We start from the raw sequence: 25,047 nt of genomic DNA on the forward strand, positions 1-25,047 counted from the left end.
GCAATCATCACTGCGAAATATTGACTGACCTTTAGAAGTAGAATTACGCCATAGACCAGGCGGTGTCACTTCAATCTACATCCCAGTTCTACATCAGCAATGTCAGCTACAATTGCCTGACATGCAATTTGTTTCAGACAAGAACAAGGTGGAGGTTGGGAAAAGTGAAGGGCAACGGTGGTTTGTGAGAGGTGACTGTGGGCCTAATGGAGCCAGACTCAGTGTGGGTGCTGAAGACTGGCTTTTCCTGTTTACCCTGGTATACAGATCACTCTGGAGCAGCCAAGGTGTGTCAGGATGGCCGAGTGGTCTAAGGCGCCAGACTCAAGGAATAGACTCTTTCCCCTGCAAAGCTGGCTGTTCTGGTCTCCACCTGGAGGCGTGGGTTCTAATCCCACTTCTGACAATGACTGCTTCTTTGTTTGTTGTCCTTTGCAAATATCACTGAGGTTCGGTATCCCGATGGGATCTACCTGTTTTTAAGCAAAATTTGCTCCCGTCAGTTTTGCAGCTTTATATTAACATGATGCAGTTTTGGAGGAGAAGGAGACAGCTCAGCCCATCAAGTCTGCTCTGCTATTAAATGAGCAGATAATCCTGACCTGATAATCCTGAACTGCACTTTCTTGGATTTCTCAGTAACCTCTGATACCCTTGCTGCTGAAAATCAATCGAACTCAGCCTTAAATGCACTTTGTGGCCCAGCTCTGACAATCCTCTTCTGTAAAAGAATCCACTAATTCACAACCATCTGAGAGAATAAACTTCACCTTGACTCTGCCTTAAATGTGCGACCTCCATTCTGATATTAAACACTCCCTTCCCAGATGGTCCCAGGAGGGAACGAACCTTTCTTCATCCAATCCGTTACATCGCCAATAACACCTGTATGTTTCGATAAAGATCATTTTTGTAGTACTGTTTCTGAGTTAATGAAAGTGATGTATTTCAATGTTTCTACCCATTTAATTCACCTCTGATGTGAAACTCTCACTGATTGTGATAGAGATTCTCATTATCACTAAAGAGGCAGTGCTGGGCAAGGTAACGGGGCTAACAGTAGACATGGGGGTCTCTTAGCCCTGATTAACTGCATCCCAGGATACTAAAAGGGGCGATGGGAGACATAGCAAATGCACTAGTAATTATTTACCAAAATTCACTGGACTCTGGGGTGGATCCCGCAGATTGATAACAGCCAATGTGACGTCACTGTTTAAAAAAGGAAATAGGCAAAAAGCCGGTAACTTTGGTCCAACTAGCTTAACTTCAGCACTGAGGAAAATTATTGAATCTATGTTCAAGGAAGAGATAGCAAGACATCTGGATATAAATTGTCCCACTGGTGTTCACGAGTTCATGAAGGGTATGTCTTGCTGAATTAATTTGGTGAATTTCTTTGAGGACATTACCTGCACTGTGGACAATGGGGTACCTGTGGATGTGGTGTATCTTGATTTCCAGAAGACAAGTGACAAGGTGCCACATCAAAGGCTACTACATCAGATAAAGTTGCACCATATTACAGGTCATGTATTGGCTTGGATAGAGGATTGGTTGACCAGTAGAAAACAAAGAATAGGGGTAAATGGGTGTTTTTCTCATTGGTGTTCAGTGGCTAGTGGTGTGCCTCAGGGATCAGTGCTGGGACCACAATTGTTTACAATTTACACAGATGATTTGGAATTGTGGACTAAGTGTGGTGTGTCAAAATTTGCAGCTGACACTAAGACAAGTATAGGGCAAAGTGTGCAGAAGACACGAAACATCTGCAGAGGGATATAGATAGTCTAAGTGAGGGAGCAAAGGCCTGGCAGATGGAGTACAATGTTGATAAGTGTGACGTCATCTATTTTGGTAGGAATAACGCAAAATGGACTATGTTTTAAATGATAAAAAATGCAGCACGCTGCTGTGCAGAGGGACTTTGGTGCCCTTGGGCATGAATCGCTGAAAGTAGGATTGCAGGTGCAGCAGGTAATTAAAAAGGCAAAGGGAATTTTGGTGAAAGGGAGAAACTGATCTGCAGCCAAAATGGTACAAAATAAAATGTCAGAAGCAGTGTCGGTGAGAAAAGATACAAGAGCCTGAAGTGCCCTTACTGGTGGTGCAGCGGTTAGGATTATGTGCTTTCACTGCCGCAGGCTGGGTTCCGATTTCGGTCAGGGAATGGGAGTTCTATTCTGCTCGTTTATTGTGATGACTGATTTTCAGGAGCAGGAAAGAAGCTCTGGAGCTGGTAGATGGGCTGGTTTGTCCCAGAAATTATTCAAGTTAACAGAGTTCAAAGAACTGCAGGTGCTATAAGTCTGAAAGAGAGACAGGAATTGACAGAGAAACTCAGCTGGCCTGGCAGCATCTGTGGAGCAGAAGAGAGGTAACCTTTCAGGTCCACAGATCGTTAATTGGAACTAGACTAGTTATGCATTTCAATCATGTCATCTTGGACAAAGTTATCAGGTTTATCTGTCAAATCGGGACATTTATCACAATTTCTCTCTCTGAGTGGCTGACAATTGTTAATTGTTACAGTTCACAAAACAGCAACAAACAAAACAGCCAGTTGGGTTAGGCTCAGGTAACTGGAGTGGGAGCAGAGGAATAATAATGCATTGAGTTTAAATACAAGAAGCTAGCCATTTCAGCTTTAGGGAACCAAGCAACTGGCACTATTTACAAGAGGTTTGGACAAGATACCGGCAATGTAAGCCATAGGCACCTGTGGGACTCAAACCACAGCTATGCTGATTGTTAGAAAGGCACATTAACCAACTAAGCCACAGCACCACACAAGCTGCTTCAGCACCACACAAGCTGCTTCAGCTCCAATCCATATGTTCATGAACTTAAACACCCAAACACAGAAACTTTTTTTTTCTATCTCAATGTTAATCAGTGAGAATTTAAGTCAAACACCGTTTATTTTAAAGACAGACAGTTCACAGCTGAACATTTCCAGTAAACATGCACAGAAAGATACAATCTCCTCTTACACTGCCTTAAAACCGATATTTTCACAATTTAAACTGGCGGGATAAAGCGGATGTGTTCATCCTCTCTGTACCCATTAACCACGTTAATACACACAGACAAAACCTCGCAAACTGCATTCAATCCTCTTCTCCCTGCTCAAGGAAAGATGAAAGTGCTCACAGAGAAGTTGCCAGGGTTGGAGCAGATGATCCAGAAGGAGAGGCTGAGTAAAATCAGGCTCTTTACACTGGAGTGTTGGAGGCTGAGGGGTGACCTTATCGAAGTTAATAAAATCATGAGGGGCATTGATCAGGTCTTTTTCCCAGGGTCGGGGAGTCCAAACTTGAGGTTATAGGTTTAAGGTTTGAGGGTAAATATTTTAAAGGGACACAGGGTGTAATGTTTTGACACGCAGGATGGTGTGTGTATGGAATGAACTCACACAGGAAATGGTGTAGGCTGGTATAAATGCAACATATAAAAGGCATCGGCATGGATACATGTAAAGGAAGGGTTTAGTGGAGTATGGGCCACATGTTGGCAAACAGGACGAAATAAATTTTGGATTTCTGGTTGGCATGGACAAGAATGACCAAAGACTCTCTTTCTGTGCTGAATATCTCTCGGACTCGATAATTGCTTGAAGTTTAGAAATGGTTCACTCAAACATCCGACCTGCTACACACCAGTGAGATCGCACGTAGCAGATTTAAATAAATGCTCCAAGTGTTGGAAGAGATCTAGCCAGTCTTTCAATCAGGTCTCACACCAGCGAATTCACACGGGAGAGAAACCATGCATTTGTTCTGAGTGTGGGAAAGGATTGAATCAGTTATCCCACTTACTGAGACACCTTGGTAGCCACACAGATGATAAATGTTTTAGTGGCCTTGACTGTAGTTATTCATTTTTATCAAATATTGTGTACACATTCTTTGGTGACTGGAGAACTAATAACTAGACACTTACAGACACAGAGCGGAGTAAGGAACTACACACCCATAATGTTGAACTCTGTAAATGATCTGTGCCAAGAAAAAATGGCTTCTGATTTTTACCTCACTGTAAAGCCCCTTTTTTTGTGAAGGTGATAAATTTCAGAGAAAAATGTTTCCATAACTGTTCAAAGAGGCAAAAGATGCATTTGGGGTAGGATGTGGGATGTGGCTAATTTAGTTCTGGTAATGTGCAATGTGGCAGGTTGAATGAATTACATCAATTAAAAGATCTCTGAGAGAACAGTGCCCATCAAATAGTGTACATTAGAGTACGGTGGGTGAGTTGTGGGGTGTGGGTATTTCAACATGAAATATACCCTTTAATCCCGATTCTGTGTGTTCTGTTAGTTAAACAATAGGAAGTACATGCTCAATTATTAGCCAACACCATGAACTCTGACCTTGTGCTATGACCTTTTTTGACCCCTTTTTGAGTGCTGTGGAAAATTCAAGCAGACTTCATCTATGGGCTCCCTTTATGAACTCTGCTGTTAATATTAACAAGCATCTCTTGGTAAATGGTTAAGGCAATGGATCTCAAATCCATTGGGGTGTTTTTGCACGGATTCATATCCTGCTGACTGTGGGGAAAAGCTGGGAATGAATGCGAGGGCTGTTTGCTTCCTCCGTTTTGCTTGTGACAGGAATCAAAGCAGCAGGAACAAAACATTTCACTCAGACTACCAACGGTGGGAAAAGGTAATTCACTGCCTGTCATAGCAGAACCAGCACAAGCCTTCATAAAATTTTAAGAGCTTTAAGATATCCACTTGCCGGGCCAACAGGCGAGGCTGTGAGCCTTGTCCTGGGAAATAAGTCTCAACAGTCAGTTCTGAGAAAGATTCACCCAACCCAAAACAGTAACCCTGATTTTTCTTCACAGATACTGCCAGACGTATTGAACATTTCCAGCAATTTTGATTTTGTTTCAAGAACAATCAAGGTCAATAGATTATGTTCAGGAAACTGTTTGATCCGTGGAATTCCTGAAGCTTTTTGGGATGTACGTCACACGAAGCGAGTCTCAGCTGGCTGAGGATTGGCCCCTGTGGTCTACGGGTTGCTCGTTGGTCCAGGGGTATGACCCTTGCTTTGGGCCTTACAGCATTTAGAAATGCCAGGAGTCCCAGTTTTACATTTAAACAACCACACGTGTTTTGCCAAAGTACCCAATTAATTATCTCAAAAGCAGCTTCGTGAAATGAAGTTGAAATGCCTGACTTTGGGATAGGGTAGAGGTCCCATTGCAGCGAACACGGCCAAGGGATACACTTGTTCAAAGGAAGAACAAGAGCTTTAGAAGGTTCACACAGGCAATCCGACTCTGAATGGATCCTTAGGCTGAAGCATTGCTCAATCATGAACATGAAACCTCAGAAAGTGGGAATGTGAAGTGATTGGGGATAGTGCTGAACAGGCTCATGCGAATCGTAGACAAAGAGGGGACTGGAAGAACAAAACAGGCCAGGCTGCATCAAAAGAATTGTTTCTGGAGGCATTGAAGGTGCTGTGAGTAAGGAGCATCGAAGATAGGTCCAAATATTGAAGGTTTAAAATGAACCTGTATGTCAGAAATGAAAATGCGTTGGAAAGTTGAGACAGTTCTCCTTGGGGAATAGAAGTCTGTAAAGTGATCCGAACGAAGCTTTCCAAGTCACGAGGGGTCTAGACTGTGGAAATAAAGGCGTGAAAGTTCTACCACACCACGCCTGAAGGGATTGAGAATGATGAGGCAGATATTTGACGGCATGAGGAAAACGAAGTGAAAGCGACTTGAGGAAGAACGTTCTCACACAAGGAGTGGTTCGGGTCGGTAAATCTCGATCTGACAGCGACAGAGGCAGATTCAATCAACACAATGCAATTGGACAGCTATGTTAAAAGTACCTGTGCAGATGTTACAGGGAGAAGGCAAAAGATTGATCCTGAAAGTGATAATCAGTTGCTTATTGGGGAGACGTGGCATAACTAAGGCAGGGTGTATGGCCTCCACCTGAGCTGTGACAAGTTTTGTGATTCTGAGTGAAATCATAAATCGACCAACAGAATGTGGGAAATTAGACAAAGCTTATATTTACACAGCTGTGACACTTCTGTGCACGACAGTGAAAAGCTTTGAACATCGTCATCGAATGGAAATGCTGCACTCCAGATGGAAAGCTGAATACTTGCCTGAGACACAGGTAGTTCATGGTAGCAGAGTGGCGCAGCAGAAGCGTGCTGGGCCCATAACCCAGAGGTCGATGGATCGAAACCATCCTCTGCTATTTTCTATTGGTCAGTGCTGTGGATTGCAGTGAACTGCACTGTGCATTTTCATCAGTTGTCTACTTGCCTCAGCTTCATGTATCTGAAATAAATACCTCATGTTGATGCACTGGCCAAGGCCACACAGGAGAGCTGATACACTTGCAAAGATCTGAATGGTCTTCTCCTGTTCTCAGTCGGTCTGCTCCAAACGGAATGTAAAACTTCCTCTCTGAGATGGGAATAAACCGGTGAAGTAGAAACACATCGCTTGCAATATTTTTGTCACAGCGAGCTTTGAGAAGATTTGTAGCTCAGGTTGAGGTTCTGGATGTGAGTTTGCTCGCTGAGCTGGAAGGTTAGTTTTCAGACGTTTCGTCACCATTCTGGGTAACATCATCAGTGAGCCTCCGACGAAGCGCTGGTGTTATGTCCCGCTTTCTATTTATCTGGTTAGGTTTCCTTGGGTTGGTGATGTCATTTCCTGTTCTTTTTCTCAGGGGATGGTAGATTGGCTCCAAATCAATGTGTTTGTTGATGGAGTTCCGGTTGGAATGCCATGCTTCTAGGAATTCTCGTGCATGTCTCTGTTTGGCTTGTCCCAGGATGGATGAGTTGTCCCAATCAAAGTGGTGTCCTTCCTTATCTGAATGTAAGGATACGAGTGATAGTGGGTCATGTCGTTTTGTGGCTAGTTGATGTTCATCTATCCTGGTGGCTAGCTTCCTGCCTGTTTGTCCAATGTCGTGTTTGTCACAGTTCTTGCAAGGTATTTTGTAGATGACGTTCGTTTTATTTGTTGTCTGTCTAGGGTCTTTTAAGTTCATTAGCTGCTGTTTGAGTGTGTTGGTGGGTTTGTGGGCTACCCTGATGCCAAGAGGTCTGAGTAGTCTGGCAGTCATTTCAGAAATGTCTTTGATGTAGGGGAGCGTGGTTATGGTTTCTGAGCCCGTTTTGTCTGTTTGTTTGGGTTTGTTGCTGAGAAATCGGCGGACTGTGTTCATAGGGTACCCATTCTTTTTGAATACGCTGTGTGGGTGATTTTCCTCTGCTCTGCATAGTTCCTTTGTGCTGCAGTGTGTGGTGGCTCGTTGGAATAATGTTCTAATGCAGCTTCGTTTGTGGGTGTTGGGATGGTTGCTCCTGTAGTTCAGTATTTGGTCTGTATGTGTTGTTTTCCTGTAGACGCTGGTTTGAAGTTCCCCATTGACTGTTCGCTCTACTGTGACATCTAGGAATGGCAGTTTGTTGTTGTTTTCCTCCTCTTTTGTGAATGTTATGCCAGTAAGGGTATTATTGATGGCCTTGAAGGTTTCCTCTAATTTGTTTTGTTTAGTGATGACAAAGGTGTCATCCACATAGTGGACCCAAAGTTTGGGTTGGATGGTTGGCAGAGCTGTTTGTTCGAGTCTCTGCATTACTGTCTCTGCTAAGAACCCTGATATCGGAGATCCCATGGGTGTACCGTTGGTTTGTCTGTAGGTTTTGTTATTGAAAGTGAAGTGGGTGCTGAGGCATAGGTCCACTAGCTTGATGATGTTGTCCTTGCTGATGAGGTTGGTGGTGTCTGGTGTATGTGTCTTCGGTTCTTCTAATAGTGTAGTCAGTGTTTCTTTGGCCAGGTTGATGTTGATGGATGTGAACAGGGCTGTTACGTCAAAGGAGACCATTATTTCATCCTCTTCTAACTTGGTGTCTTTGATGGTGTTCAGGAATTCTTGGGTGGAGTGAATGGAGTGGTGGGAGTCTTCTACTCGGTGTTTTAGTCTTTGGTGCAGTTCCTTGGCTAATCTGTAGGTTGGTGTTCCAGGTAGCGACACTATGGGCCTGAGGGGGGCTCCTGGTTTGTGAATTTTTGGTAGTCCGTAGAAGCGTGGTGTGTTGGATCCATCTGGTTTCATTTTTTGGAAGTATCTCTTGTTTAATTCTCCAGATTTTTGAAGTTTTTTGAGTAAGGCTGTGATTCGGTTCTCGAGTTGTGGGGTCGGGTCTATCGCCACCTGTTGGTAAGTGTCAGTATCTGCAAGCAGTGCGTTCGCTTTCTCAATGTAGTCTGTTCGGTTTAAGATGACTGTCAAGCGTCCTTTGTCTGCAGGTAGGATAACGGTGTTTTTATCTTTTTTGAGTCCTTTTTGGGCTTTTCTTTCTTGTGTATTGAGTGTGTGTCCTTCCATTTTCCTGCTTAGTGTTGGTGCGACTGTCTGTCTGATGGTTTGCTGGGTTTCTTCTGTGAGTTTGTTGTCTTACAGTGTTGTTTCTAACGCTGCTGAGAAATCTTTCTTGTCCGCATCCTGGAAGTTGTAATTTAATCCTCTTACTAAGACGGCTTTTTCAGTGTCTGTTAATGGGTCGGTCAGATAAGTTTTTTTATCCATGTTTCTGTGCTGTCTGTGTTGTTATTTTGTGTGAGTTTGTCTGGTTTTTTTCGTTTTCTGTGTTTGCCGCTGCCTGATGTCTATGGCTTGTTGTGCTGTGCCTGTCCATTCATGGTCTGTCGTGTTAGTGAGTAACGATTTTTGGCGCGAAATTTCCCGGTTGTATGTACGGAGTCTGTTGTGGGCATCATTGATCACTTCTCTAAGCATTCTGTGGCTGTTTTGCTCTGCTATTCTTTTGGCTAGCGGGGTGTTAAGGTGAGGTTTGTATTTGAGACATTTAGGTAGTACCTGTTTCCTTAGGCATTCATGCAGCATGTACAGCTGTTCGCGGGTGGCACTCTGTCGGATGGCGCTGGTTTCCCATCTTCGGGCCAGTTTTAGCGTATTGCGCCCATAGGTGCGAGAGAGGTTTGAGAAGATTTGTAACTCAAGTTGAGTTTCTGGATGTGAGTTTGCTCGCTGAGCTTGAAGGTTAGTTTTCAGATGTTTTGTCACCATTCTCGGTAACATCTGAAAAGATGTATTTCCAGTTCTCAGTCTAGCCGACATTACCACAATTCCCACATGACCAATTGGGAATCTCAAGGAGGTGTAAATGTCAGGAGGTCATCCAGGAAATTAAACTGTTTAGAACATGCTGCAGACTACTGGACTATTAGAGATAGTGGGAGCTGCAGGTGCTGGAGAACCCAAGATAATAAATTGTGGAGCTGGATGGACCCAGCAGGCCAAATAGCATCTCAGGAGCACAAAAGCTGATGTTTCGGGCCTAGACCCTTCATGAGAGATGAAGATGCTGTCTGATGAAGGGTCCAGGCCCAAAACGTCAGCTTTTGTGCTCCCGAGATGCTGCTTGGCCTGCTGTGTTCATCCAGTTTCACACTTTATTATACTGGACTATTAGTTTTTTTTTCCATGCAGTTTATGTCGATGGCAACTAACTGTGGACAGGACAGATACAAACCATGTGCAACCTGCCTTAGCTGCAGTGAATCTTACTTATGTTTCAAGCTTTTATCAGAAAATATGTTGTTTGCTGTTCCAACTGTTTCAGCTGCCTCTGCAGAAATGGACAATACGTGCTGCGACAATGCGATCCTCTTCCAAATTATTTTTGATTTTCAGTTCTTCATTCGTTCCCTACACCTAATCACTATAGAGGCCAAACCAACCCTGTATGAAGAACTGAATATTCTGCTTGCTGCAAATCGCATATTCCAACAGAAATTTAACAGGGATGAGGAATGGCTGTTTCAATAGTTAAGGGTCGGCTGTTGAAAGGCTGATGTTTTCCAAGCCATTTGATATTGCTGGGACAGTTTTTTTTGTAATATGCAAAAAAAATTAATCAGGCCTTTCACAGGCCAACTCAACCGAAATGTAATTAAGCAAAATACTACAGATGCAGGAAATCACAATGTGGGGAAGTTGGGGAAAACAGAAGGTGCTGGAAATACTCAGGCAACATCTGTGAAGAGACAAAGCTAACATTTCAGGATGCAATCCTTCGCCCTGCTTTGGTTCCAGATGCATTTTCCAATAAAACAGCTGACCCACCTCAGAGCTCAGTCACTGCAAAAATGAACACGCAGCTTTTGTTTTAAGAAAAGGGAACAAGGTGTAAGCAATGAGCATCAAACATCATTTTGATAAAGACCTTGTGACCAAAGCTTCATCACCAGGGGGTAGCTAATGCTCTAAACAGAGCTCAGTGTGCAGAAGTTATAAAGAGCAGAATTCAACTGCTAACCTTGAAGAATAATTTCTACCTTGCAGAAACTATTAAGGTTGTATGGACAGGGAGCCTTGCTGAGGAATTCAGTAATGAGCAGGAACTGGTTGGGGAGCTTTATCAAACATATTGCGATCAGCTGATTTGATAAATACCATAATTTGCCTTCATGTACCTGCCATTTGTGTTCTGAAACTGTGCTGATGACTGCCAAGCGTGATGCAGCGGAGATTATACAAATACACCCATGTTGGAATTATTGAGAAAATCCCCCATATCAGCTGCCATGGGTCACCTTCACAACATAAGCAATTACCTGGTTTCCCTGCAGAACAGGACACATCACATTTGCCACTGCAGCCAAGATAAATCTTTTAGTGGGGATGTCTGAGCTCAGATTTTTGCAAACATCTATATCAGGCCATGGGAAACATACATGACTGAAAGCAAGTTTGCATTTCATATTTCCACTTAAGGATTGCAGGAATATCCATTAGTTCCAATAATGAAGGGTAGTAATATAAACATTTAACTTAGAGCATTTATTAGAGTCACAGAGTTATACAGCACAGAAATAGACCCTTCAGTCGAACTTGTCGGTGCCGACCAAGTTTCCCAAACTATACTAATCCCATTTGCTTTTATATCCCTGTAAAGTTTCCCTCTTTAGGTAATTGTCCAAATGTCTTTTGAACTTTGTAATAAGAAGAATTCAACTGTACATGTATGTACCACTTCCTCTGGCAGTTCATTCCACATGCGATCCACCCTCTGTGTGAAAATATTGCCCCACAGGTCCCTGCTGCTTCCCTCATGCAAATAATATGTTTGGGCCTTCAGAAAACATCAGTAAGATTTTGAAAAATATAATTAAATGGGTTATTACTCAAAATTCGACCTTGGGATTGGGGTTAAATATCAACACTTACTGGAAATTTCTTAAAGGACTTAAATTTGACACCAGGATTAAACAGCTTTGTTTGTGGATGATATGAGGGACTTAAGGGGAGGAAAGAGAGGAGGAGGAGTGGTGATTTTTGTTTGGGATAACGTTATGGCTGTACTTAGCGAGTACTTCTGGAGGATTCCTGGGAGTTTGCCCAAGGAAATTATTTGCGTTGAACGATGAAATAAGAAAGGGATGACCATCTTGTTGGGATTGTACAAAAGGTACACCCAGTAGTCAATGGGAAATTGAGATGAAAAAGTAAGGAGAACTCAGATATCTGTGAGTATAACAGGGTTGTAATGGTTGGGGATTTTAACTTTCCAAACATAGACTGGGCCTGGCATAGTGTTAAGAGGTGGGATGGGAAGGAATTTGTTCAGTGTGTGAAAGAAAACTTTCTTTTTCAGTATGTGGATGTACGTACAGGAGAAGGAGCAAAACTTGACCTGTTGGGAATAAGGCAGGCAAATGATTGAGGTGACAGGAAGGGAGTACTTTGGGGCAAGTGATCGTAATTCTACCAGTTTTAAAATAGTTATGGAAAAGGACTGATCAAAAAGTTAAATTGAAAAAAAAAATAATTTTCATGGTATTAGGCAGGAACGTCCAAAAGTTACGAGAAGAGAAATTGTTGGTAAAGCTCAGCGGGTGTTACTGCATCTGTTGAGATAAATCAGACGCTCATTAGTGACATTTAAGCAACCGCTGGACATGCACATGGACAGCAGTGAATTGAGGGTGAAGGCAGGTTAAGTTATTTTATTTTTGGATTAGGATTACTCCACGGCACAACATCGTGGGCCGAAGGGCCTGTACTGTGCTGTACTTTTCTATGTTCTATGTTTCAGGTCGAGTGACCCTTCCTAAGCTCTGAGGGAGTGTCAATCGATCTGAAACGCAAGCACTGATTTCTCTCCACAGATTCTGCCAGACTTTTCCAGCAATTTCAGCTTTTGTTTCCAAATTAGAGCATCCGCAGTTCCTCCCGCGTTATTACTTTCAAAATCTGACTGGGAGAGACTATTTGCAGGTAAAGATTGGGAATCAGGACTCCTTTAAAAAAGAGATCAGGAGAGTCCAGAGACAGTTTGTTCATGGTAATGTGAAGGGCAGGGCTGGTAGGTGCCAGGAATGCTGAAAATAGAGAAAGTGAGGGTCCGGTTAAGAAAAACGAAGCATATGTTGTGTTGGGATTGAGTGAATCCCTGGACGAGCATAGGGGCAATGTGTATCTTACGGAGGGAAATCAAGCGTGCATAAAAGGGACATGAAATAGCTTTGGCAAGTACAGTTAAGGAGCATCTAAAGAGATTCTATAACAATAATAAGGGCAAAACAGTAATGAGGGAGAGAGTAGAGCCCTTTAAAGATCAAAAAGGCCGTCTGTGTGTGAAACCGCAGGAGATGGGTGAGATACTAAATGAATATTTCACATCAGTATTTCCCCTGGAGAAAGACATGGAAGCTAGAGAACTTGGGGAAATAAATACTGATGTCCTGAAAACAGTCCATATTACAGAGGAAGTGCTGGAGGTTTTAAAATGCATAAAGGTGGATAAGTCCCTCTGACCTGATCAGGTGTAACCCAGAGCTTTGTGGGAAGCTCGGGTAAATTACTGGGCCCTTTGCTGAGATATTTGTATCATCAAAAACCATGTGCAAGGTGCCAGCAGACTGGGGGTTGTTTAACACGGTGCCATTATTTCAGAAAGGTGGTAAGAAAAAGCCAGGGAACTATAAGCTGGTGAGCCTGACTCCAGTGGTGGATAGGTTGTTGGAGGGGATCCTGAGGGATAGGATTTACAGGTATTTGGAAAGGCACGCACTGACTACAGAAAATGAACATGGCTATGTGTGTGCGGAATTGTCTCTCACTAACTTGTTTGAGTTTTTTTTTAAAGAAGTAATGAAGAAGATTGTTGAGGGTGGAGCAGTGGATGTTGTTTATATGAACTTCAGTCAGGCATTCAACAAGGTACTGCATGGGTAGACTGCTAAGCAATGTTTGATTACATGGAAAACGGGGACAGCTCGCCATTTGGGCACAAAATTGGCTCAAAAGTAGCAGACAGAAGGTAATAGAAAGTTCCTTTTCGGACTGAAGGCCTGTGACCAGTGGTGTGCTACAAGGATTAATGTTGGCTCTACTGCTTTCTGTCATTTATGTAAATGGTTTGGATGTGAACACAGGAGGTATGGATAGTAGAAATGCAGACGACACCGAAATTGGAGGTGTAGTGGACAGCGAAGAAGGTTACCTGAGAGTACAACAGGACATTGATCAGCTGGGCCAGCGGGCCAAGGAGTGGCAAATGGAGTTTAACTTAGATAAAGGTGAGGGTCTGCATTTTGGAAAGTCAAATTACAGCAGGGCTTATAAACTTAGCAGTGAGATCCTGGGGAGTGTTGCAGAACAAAGAGACATTGGGGTGCAGGTGCATTGTTCTTTGAAAGTGCAGTTGCAGGTAGATAGGATAGTGAAGTGGGTGTTTGGTGTGCTTGCCTTTATTGCTCAGTGCATTGACCAGAGGAGTTGGAAGGTCACGTTGCAGCTGTATAGGTCATTGGTTAGCCTACTTTTGGAATACTGCATCCAATTCTGGCCTCTCTGCTATAGGAAAGATGTGAAACTTTACACGATTCATCGACCTGTCATTACCAGGATTCATTACAAGGATGTTGCCAGGTTTGGAGGGTTTGAGCTATCAGGAGTGGCTGGGGCTATTTTCCATGGAATATCAAAGACTGAGGGGAGAGAATTTTTTAAAACATCATGATAGACATGGGGACGGTGAATAGCCAAGGTTTTTTTTTCCCGGGGAGAGCAGTTGAAAACTACAGCACATAGGTTTAAGGTGAGAGGAGATAGATTTGAAAAAGACCTAAGGGGTAATGTTTAAACGCAGAGGGTGTTGCATGTATCGAACAAGCTGCCAGAAGAAGTTGTGGAAGTGGGTACAATGACAGTTAAAAGGAATCTGGATGGGTATATAAATAGGAAGGTTTAGAGGGATATGGGCCAAATGCTGACAAATCGGACTCGATCAGTTCAGGATATTTGGTTGGCATGGACAATTGGACCAAACGCTCTGTTTTGGTGCTGTACAGCTCAATGACTCCATGAGTACCAGAGACTCTTAAACCGGAGAACAAAGTCCTCCTCATTCAGGCTTAGGCTGAGGAGTAGGACCTGTCCACTCTGTCCATTTATTTTCTGTTTCTTCCCTCCTTTTTTTGCTTCTTTCTTTTCAGTAACGTCCTGAATGTCATGCCTCAGTGTGGGTCCGGCAAGGTGATCTGTCGGCTGGCATGCTCTCAGCATGGACTTCTGGCCTTGAGGTGATTCCAGAGCAGTCTCCCGGCCTCGAGAGGCTCAAAGTGAAGCCTGGCATGGTCAGGTGTCAAAACTCAAACTGGAGGCTCGGTGCCAGCGCGAGCTGTGTTAAAAGGACTGACATTCTAACTTTACATTTATATTTTAAAATTTATTCCTATGATCTATCATAGTGATTTTTTTTATTATTTAGTGTTCTCACTTATTCCTCTGATCTATGATCCTGGAACTTTTCTTTCTTTATTTTTCTAATTGTCTTCCTGACCAAGACTTTGTACTTAAGAATCTTAACCTGGGTACCTCTGTACCTAAAATGGCCCAGTACGTGGCATTTGAGTATATGTGACAATAAAGCTACTTCTCAGATTCAGTTCTAACATGGCACCTTATATTTGGGGACTACGCCCTCTGGTCCTATAGTCTCCCATGAAGGGAATATCCTTTCAACATTCACCCTGTCAAGCCTCTTAAGAATCCTGTACAATTCAACAAAATCACATCCTCGGTTTTTTTTAATTTCCAGACAGTCGTGTCCCAATCTGTTTAGCCTTTGCTCATAAGGTCATCCCAACACATTGGAGATCATCTAGTGACCCTTCTTTGTGCTGCCTCCAGTAAAATGATATCTTTTAAATAAGGGAGGAAAAACTGCTGACATAGTTCAAATGTGTCCCACCAGCACACCTCCCTCGTCTTACATTCCAACCCCTTAAAGTAAGGGCCAATATTCGATTAGTCTTCATGTTTACCTGCTGCATCTGTGTCTAGCTTCCTGTGTTTTGTGCACAAGGAACTCAATTAACTCTGTTGCAGATTTCTGCTTTTTTTTCATTTGAATAAAACAACTCTTTTGTTCGTCTTTCCAAAAGTACCAAATTTGTATTTTCCAACATTATACTCCATTTGCTTTTCATCTACTCAAATAGCAATATTTCATTGTGAACTGTTTGTATCTCTCTCGCAACCCGTCTTTCTACTTATTTTTCTGTTTTCTGCAAATTCGGCCCAGGTACTTACACTTCATTGCTCCAAGTTATTTATATTTGTTGTAAACAGTTGCCGTCCCAGTGCTGATCCCTGTGAAATTCCACTGGTCACAGGTCACCAAGTTGAAAAAGAACCTCTAATCCCTGCTCACTGCTTCCTGGCTGTTAGCCAATTCTCCATCCATGTCACCTTATAACCTCCAACACCATGGTTTTTATTGTAAGGCTGAACCTTTTGTGAGGTACCTTGTTGAACGCCTGCTCGAAGTCCAAATACAACACATGTACTGGTTCCTCCCGAACTGCTCAGTTCAGCATTCTTCAAAAAACTAATAGTAAGACATGATTTCTCTTTCATGGAGTCATGATGACTCTGTTTAATTAGATTATTGCTTTCCAAATGCACTGTTATGATTTCCTTAATGATTGATCCCAACACCTTTTCAACAATAAACGTTTGGACTAAAGTTACCTGCCTTTTGCCTCCCTCTTTTTGAATAGGGGTGTCACATTGGCAGTTTTCCAGATACTTCCCCAGAATCCAAAGATGAGGAAAACTACAACAGTACACCCACTATTCCTGGAGCTAACTCTTCCATCTGTCCCACCAATGCTTGTGCCAGCACGAGTTGCCCCACAGCGCTGATGTGACAGTCACTGCAAACACCATTATACAACAGTCTTGCACAGAAACTCTTTGAAAGTGCATCAAGGCCAATGTGGCCTTTGCACTGAAGCTTGCATTTTACAAATGGCATGGGGTCAGTGATGCAAGTGAGTAGACGGATATCAGAGGCCGTTTTTAATGGAGGCACCTTTCCCACATATTGCAAACAAACTGTTCCAATCCTGGCAGAGCCATTATTTGTTCAACCAATTTCTCCATCAGCTGCCGCCCCATCCCCGCCAATAGAGATTTCCTGTGTGGTGCCAAGGTACCTGCCTTGCTCTCTAGGATTATTACTGTCAATTGCCCCGATACATGGTTTGTGGAGGTGAGCTCTCAACACAAATTGCTGATCGGAGGTTATATTTAGTGAGGCAGCACTAATTAGAGATGAAGTATACTCCATCAGCCCAGAATTTGTCTTCTACTTCAAAAAAGAATGAAACAAAAGATTGCAATTTAAGTTTTTTAATTTAAACAAATGTAAGAACATCAAAAACATTTACTGAACACTATTTTTAGAAACGAAACTTAGATAAAGAACTCAGATGATTTCCTCTTCTACCTGTGGCTGGTATTGTTGGCATAGCCTCGATGTTGAACCATTTTAGTTTTAAAATGGTTATGTGTAAATGTCTAATTAGTGAATCCTATGTCGAGCACCAAGCGATTTACAGGAGGAGAAGGAAATAAGATACATACGACCTCTCAAAAAATCAGGGTGGTGAGCTCTCTAAAGTCCTTCCTCACCAGAGCTCATTGATTCACATTGGGAAGGAGGCTCGAACATTGCCTGTGGAAGAAAGGAATGCCAGAAATGTTAAAGTGCTTGTTGTTCCTGGTGTTAATTTATACGTAGTGCAAATGTGAATTTGATAGAGACTCAAATATTGTTAAAAATTCCTGATATTTTTCTACTTTGAATGGATTATTGTTTTGGATCCATTTGAAAAGTGAGTATACATAACCAACACTGTCCTCCACATAAGATGTGATTGCATGAAGATGAAAAGGTCAATGAATGAGTTTCAAATTGGCTGTTAACCAATGAGACCCACTTGAAACAATGACAGACCTGAGTAATGGAACATAAACAGATAAACTAGGAACAACAGGTGTATTACAGTATTCATGTCTGAGGTGATCTGGACCCCTGTGCATCTTTTAAATACCTTTTATCCGCAAAAATGGGTTGCACTTTACAAATATATATTCTCTTACACACGCACGCACATCTCACAATATAACCATTCAAAATAAATTCATTATAAAGCAGAGCACTAATTAAAGTCTCAAACAAGTGCAATACCACTGGCAATAATAAACAATGCTATTATTTCTTGCAGTTGCAGTGAGTTAAAAACATATCAATGGGTTTTTAATCCAGAATTAGCTAAAACCACTGGAAACATAAGTACTGAAGGCACAAAAGGTTGGCTGGAGACTTTAAAGGCTGAGCCAAACAGTCCAGATGAAGTACTTATCATCTCACCTAATGGTTTGGATAAATGGTTAGTTTGTTAGTTTTTTTTTCCCTGAGATGGCTTGCACTTTACAGATATATCCCCTCATACACAAATCACTCACTCTTACACTCTGACAGTTTCATTCAGTCTCACACTGACACACACAGTCTCACTCTCAATTTCTCACTCAGCCTGTTATAGTCACACACACAGTCAGTCAGTCTGACTCATACTTCACACAGCCTCACTCACACTCAGTTTCACTCACAAATAATCGACTCATTCACACACGTGGACTGACTCACTTCCCACACACTCTCACACAGTCTCAGTCACATCCAGTCTCACACAGTCTCAGAAGCACAATCTCACACACTCTCACTCATACAGTGTCATGCTGACTTTGCAGTTTCACTCTCACAACTTCACGCACACACATCAGTCTCATACGTAGCCTCACTCTGACTTTTTCACTCACACACATGGTCTCAGTCTCACACATACAGTCCCATACTCACTTTGCACAGTCTCATTCTCACTTCACACAGTCTCACACACGTAGTTTGACTCACTCCCACACAGACACTGACATTGTGTCACACGCACAAACTCAGGTTTAAACACACACATGCTGAATCTTGACTCTCACACACCAACTCAGTCTCACTCACACAGGCTGTCTCTGACACTCTTAGTCAGTCTCATTTTGAGTGCACGCAGCCTCACTTGCACACAGCCTCACTCGCACGCAGTCTCACTTGGAGGTTCACGCACACAGTATTGTTCTGACACACCTTGCCTCTCACACACTCACAATCTCACTCTTCACAGTCTCAGTCAAACATGGTCTTATTCAAACTCACTCAATCACACATGCTCTCTCACTCAAACATTCTCACACAATCTTATTCAGAGTCCCACCCACACACAGCCCCACTCAGACTCTCTCACTCACACACACATTCTTGGTCACACACATGGTCTCACTCTCACAAATGCATGGTCTCATTCATATACAAATCCCTAGTTTCTCTCTCTCAATCTAACTCTGACTCTCTCTCTCACAGTCTCACTCACACATAGGGTCTCACTCACGCACACGCTTTCACTCACTGTCTCACTCTGACTTCATACAGTCCCACTCTCTCACACCGAAACTCTCAGTATCACTCACGCACAGGCTCATACTGACTGTCATTCAGTCTGACTCACACACACGGTCTGACTCTAACTTCACACAGTCTCACTCTTACACATCAGCTCACTCTGACTCTCACTCTCACGGTCTCACTAACGCATACCGTCTCACTCTGACTTCCCACAGTCTCACACACGCACTCACACAGTTTCACTCACTCTCACTAACTTGGCACTCACTCACACACATGGTTTGACTCGTGCTCTCACAATCTCACTCACATAATCTCACTCTCACACACTTGGTCTCACTCATGTAGCCCGTATAATAATTTTCTGTAAAATTGAACATTAAGTTCAAACAGTTCAGGTCTCAAACAAGTGCAATATCACTGGCAGTAATAAACAACTCCATTATTTCTTGTAGTTGCCCTTTGTTGAGGGCATGTCAATGGCATTCTCTCCAAATTAGTTTAAACCACTGGAGAAATAAAAATATTGAAGGCAGGAATGGAGAGCTGAAGAGTTTAAAGGCCAAACCAAACACTTCAGTTGAAGTATTCATCATCCTGCCATTGGCTGAACAAATGGCCGGTTTGCTTTTTAACCAAACAACCATTGAGCAACCCAGGCAAATTCAATCACAATTGGTCAACAAGATTGATACGTAAAAGATTCTTTTTCTCATCCAACCAATTGAAACATGACTGTGATGTTCATAGAAGACAGGTGGCAGGGTTCAATTCTCCAGCCTTCCAGAAAAAATAGCTGATGTGCAAGATGTTTGAAAAGGACAAACAAGCACTGGACTCAAAAGTTAATGTTAAGCAATTGTCTGAAATCAAGTCACTCTATCCAAATTGTCCAATAATTTAAAGTAGAAAACTGCCAAAGTAATTTATTCATATATTGCAGGGTTTTTGATACTGAGCAGAGATTTGAGATCCATCAGAGTCCCGTGAAACATTATGTTCCTTACAGCTAAAACTTGCATAGACATGAAGATCTTCTTTCGGTGAATCTCAGGATGAAGTCGTGATTCACTTCCTTGTTCATTGCGTAATACAGGATGGCATCGGCTGGAAGTATGAGCACTGAAAAAGCAGAGGGAAAGCATATTATTATTCACACGTGTTTTCATCATATTGATTGTGCACAGGTCCAACTGCTTCCGGGATATGGAAATATCAATGGCTGGGAGGAACAGAACAAATGTACTGCAAGGATTCAGAATGTATTACAAAACACAAGAGAAAATCTTGGAGTTATACCATCCTCAGGTAAACTCAATAACTGAAAACCATTATATCTGAGACCCATTCTCAGGATGAGCATTGTTGGTCAAGACTAAAATCCATTTCAAACCCCTCGCTGTCCGATGGCACATGCCTTCTTCATGACAGTTTGTACAATTGACTGGCTTTATTCGGCCACATATGAGGCTGTGAAGAGTCAGTCAAGCAGACAGTAGCCCAGGTAAAGATGTCAGATTTTCCTTCCTATAGAACAATGCAAAACCCCAATTGATTCACGAATGACCCAGCAGCTACATGTCATTTCTGCTGATACCAGCATCAAACACAAAAAGGTGCAGTGTGTTCAACGTGAAAACACTGAGAAAAGCTATCCTCTCCTTCAGCATTGTGTTGGAATCTTGAAACTAACACCACTGAGGGCACCTAAATCAAACACAAGTTAGTGGCACAGCCTATGACCATTTTCTGAGGGCAATGATGGACGCAGAATAAATTCCAGCTTTGTCAGTGAGGCTTGTATCCAGAGGATTGATTTTTCTTTACTTTGAAAACTGACAGGGATAGCATGCTGCAAAGGCATTGGGACCTTTCATTTTCATAAGGCATTCTGCTTAACACAGCCTGGATGGCAAGTTTTAAACCACAGCAGAATTAAACCCATGAGTCCTCGTTTCTACTTTTCAACAGGAAATGGAGTGGGGGGAGGGTTGCTACAGATTAGCAACTTGACAGCAGGGACCCCATCCATGTTTCTGGACTCTCAGCCATGGGCCAAAAAGAGGGGAAGAACAGATTAATTTCAGCAACAGGAAACATTTATTTTGGAATAACCAGTTAAAATAAGAATGAACAAAGCAATGTGAATAATGCCACACCCAAATCCTGATGTACATCCTTCACTCAATATGGCTTTAGGTAGTTTTACAAAGGGGCTACTGGACTCCAAACACTACCCCTGACTTCTCTCTACATGTGCTGCTACTGCTGCTATGCTTTTCCAGCAGTTTCTGATTTCCAGCATTTGTGGTTCTTTGTTCTGATTTGGCTTTAGGGCAATCTGATGAAATAATTTGCTTTTATTAGGTGCAGATATTAGTTGTTTATTGGCTTTACATTCCTCAGAGTTGAATCCTGCTGAACAGGGTTGGATATGTTAAATGGTACAAATTTAGATATCTTCAGCTTTTTGGTGAAATCAAAAGAAAATATCAATTCCCTTGCAGTGGCTATGCTGTTCAGAAATAGATTTAACTTAAATTGAAGCAATTTCCACTGCTCACCTTTATTTGATTCAATGATCTGTGCTAGAGCAAATTGCTGAGGACGCTCGGGTTCAAATTTGAGCGCGGTCATGGCTTTGTTGAGAACTTCAGATACACGATCTTGATTAGTCACCTAATTAAAACAACATTCACTTTTCATTAATGCATTATACACACACACCAAATGAAATATATAAAGCCTCAATTTCCAAAGGGCTTATAAATATAGCTGCTTTCACCCAGAAAACTAATTGGGACATTACACTGAAAGCTGTAAAAGTTACATTAATGAAATAATATCTGGTAGGACTGTTATTGTAAAATCTGCATTCGATGCACCATAACACAGTTACTGTGAACAGTAAAGGTTGGAATTTGAATGGAAACAGAGCCCAGTGATCAAGTTTACCTATACACACAGTTTGAAACAAGTAATTGGTGACGACATTCATAATTTAAATAATCCACTTCCATCCCCTCCCACCCAAAACCCCCACACCATTTGACATAATGGGAACTGCAGATGCTGGAGAGTCCGAGATAACAAAATGTGGAGCTGGATGAACACAGCAGGCCAAGCAGCATCTCAGGAGCACAAAAGCTGATGTTTCGGGCACAGACCCTTCAACAGAAAAGCTTTGTTTCAAGGCTGAAGAGATTACAAGAGAGTCGCAGTGGGAGAGAGATCCACTGAGGTTTGTCCGGAGAGAGGAGGGTAACTTCTTCAGGTGAGGTATCCCTGGAAGAGGCTTCACAATGAGGTTAAAATTGTATCAGAGATAATGGGAACTGCAGATGCTGGAGAATCCAAGATAACAAAGTGTGGAGCTGGATGAACACAGCAGGTCAAGAAGCATCTTTGCTGCACAAAAGCTGATGTTTCAGGCCTAGACCCTTCATCAGAAAAGGGTCTAGGCCTGAAAGGTCAGATTGTGTGCTCCTAAGATGCTATGCTGCTTGGCCTGCTGTGTTCATCCAGCTTCCCACTTTGTTACCCCCATACAATTTGCCTGCTTTTAACATTTATTGTCATTACAGCAAATGGCTCAATGTTGTTTGTGAAGTCTGACATTTCCTAATGTTATGCTTATTCATATAAGTTATTCATAAAATTGCTTTAACAGTTTGAAACATTTAGCAATTTGTGATTTGAAGACAGTGCAAATATTTAATATTCAATCATAATGTGACTGTACAGGAATAATATTTGATAGTCAGGATATTGAGAAGACCAATTTTTTGGGCAATTGTCTGCTTTTGTTTAATTCTGTGTTATATTTGGAAATTGCTTTTCTCAGCTCAAGTTTGAGCAATGACCTGGAAGATGAAATGCACCAGCAAATTTTCTGTTTCTTCTGGAGAACTGCAATGTTTTCTGGTTGAGTAGACTCACACTTAATTCTACTTTAATAGTGCGAGAGTTCATGGCTAAAAAAAATACTTTTGCCACCCAGTCAAACGCAAAGATCATATTAAATATATTAATGGATAGCAAATCTGAAAAATCCAAAAAATGTAGTGGAATTAAATCCCTGAGGAAGTGGCAGATGTAGACACAATTACAACGTTTAAAAGACATTTGAATAAGTACATAAATAGGAAAGGTTTGGGGGGATATTTTGTTCGGTACGTCTTGACAATTCTATAAGTGGTCGAGTCAAATATTACACAACTAGAGATTAGATGAACTACATTATCTTTCTAAAGAAGGGTCTAGGCCCGAAAAGTCAGCCTTCCTGCTCTTCTGATGCTGCTTGGCCTGCTGTGTTCATCCAGCTCGACACCTTGTTAACTTACATGAACTAACATCCCCTAAAGTGATCTTTTTTGAATAACCAATACCTTTTCCACTCTGTATGCTCACACTTTAAATGATTAATCACTAATTTTAGTGATTAATTGGTGATACATTGGATTTTCTAAATTATGTTCGAAGAAGTGCCACACAAGTGTGCAAGCAAAATTGAAGCCTGTGGAATGAAATGGGCAGTGGCGGTATAGACACAAAATTGGGTGAGGATGAGAACATAGAATAATGAAGTAGAATAATGAAGAACAGTCATTTGCTCAGGCTAACTAAAGTAAATGAGGGAAACTGTTTACTGGCCCTTCTAACACTATGTACCAAGGTCAAAATCTAAGGTCATTGGTGGGGAGAAAAAGCAAAAACAAAAAAGAATCCTGCTTTTTCCAAACTGCAATATCCGAATAGGTGGGTAAAGCAGATTAAATAACTTTCTAAAGACAACTGAATAATTACATGGAGCAAAATTTGCAGGGCAGGGGTAAAAAGGGCAATGGTGGTGGTGGTGGGGGAGGTGGGTGGCGAATTTAGCTACTTCTTACTGAGATTTAGCACAGACACAATAAGTCAAGCTTTTTAGTTTTGCTTTGTGATAACATTCCACGATTCTCTAGTTGGCCTCTCATGACTGTGTTAGTTGGCAACAATTTGTTGCACATTCATCAGGAGACATTATCGTCATTTTGGTTGAGAATTTTGTTTTCTGTGTTTCATAGATGTCCAATTTAAATAGGCTGTTTGCCATTTGCTTATCCAAATTCTGCCTCAGATCTTAGGCTGGTTCTGCCCATCTCCAGCTCACTGACAAGCTAACAAATATTCTCTTTACCAGAGTAAAGAGGCGCTGTTTGTCAACAATATTTAAACACCAGAAGCAATTTCCACGCGTCACACTGACCTCTGTGGAGGCACAATCAGAGTATGACTGATCCTTTCAAGGAAAATACATGATCAAACAAAACAACCTATGTGCCTTCTAATTTGGCCAATATTCCTTCGGCTTTCCTGAACTAGCCAGTAGGCAACTATTCTGGTTTGGATTGCACTCTTGCTATTAGAACACTTTGCCTGCAACGGTAGTAGATTCGCCAACTTTAAGTACATTTAAGTCGACATTGAACAAGCATATGGATGTACATGGAATAGTGTAGGTTAGATGGGCTTCAGATTGGTATGACAGGTCGGCACAACATCGAAGGCCGAGGGGCCTGTACTGTGCTGTAATGTTCTATGTTCTTCTCCAACCCATTTTTGATGTGCTTTCTTCCATGTACCAGCCTTTTAAATTTCACATGAGCCAAAACCAGGAAAGAAATATTCAATATCTCTGCTAATATTACTCGATTAGTTTACAGATGGGCCAAAGTGCTTGTGGTCAGCTAACTGAAGATCTGGTACATCGTTGCTGATTTATTGTACAGTTAATGATACGTGTTAATTTGTGATATTTCCTCTTCAATAGTTATCGGTTCATCCACAAAGTGGGGCAACAGAGTGCTGCACCTTGCCAGGAGAAATGCAAGGAAAATGTGTTCAGGCCTAAAACCTAAACATTGCTAGTGCATTACAAAACAGTATCAAAATGACGGTCAAAGCACTCCTATTGACCAAAAAAGACTTCAGCAATGTGGAAAATACACAATGAATATGACTGCATGGCAACAAATAATTGGGATAAAAATTCCTCTTGCGATACTGGCAGAGAGCAATGGCAATTATTTGGACCGAGCATGACGAGAGCAACCAGTCCAGGGACTTACCAAAATAGTTTTGAATTGTTGTGCTCTGTCCTCCTCTAATCGGACTCGGATGAGGCAGCTTTTCTCATTCTGGCGGTTGTCCCTCCGACGTGTTGTAC

General features: G+C 42.0%; 1 non-coding gene across 1 annotated transcript; it reads left to right on the top strand.

Annotated features, from left to right (window-relative positions):
• Window positions 1-291: 291 nt before the first annotated feature.
• On the top strand, window positions 292-406 carry trnal-caa (transfer RNA leucine (anticodon CAA)). Its single transcript has 2 exons — window positions 292-329; window positions 361-406. It is a non-coding gene; the product is annotated as a tRNA-Leu (tRNA).
• Window positions 407-25,047: the final 24,641 nt, after the last annotated feature.

This window comes from Stegostoma tigrinum, unplaced genomic scaffold (genome assembly GCF_030684315.1).
Source record: "Stegostoma tigrinum isolate sSteTig4 unplaced genomic scaffold, sSteTig4.hap1 scaffold_143, whole genome shotgun sequence".
Lineage (NCBI taxonomy): Eukaryota > Metazoa > Chordata > Chondrichthyes > Orectolobiformes > Stegostomatidae > Stegostoma > Stegostoma tigrinum.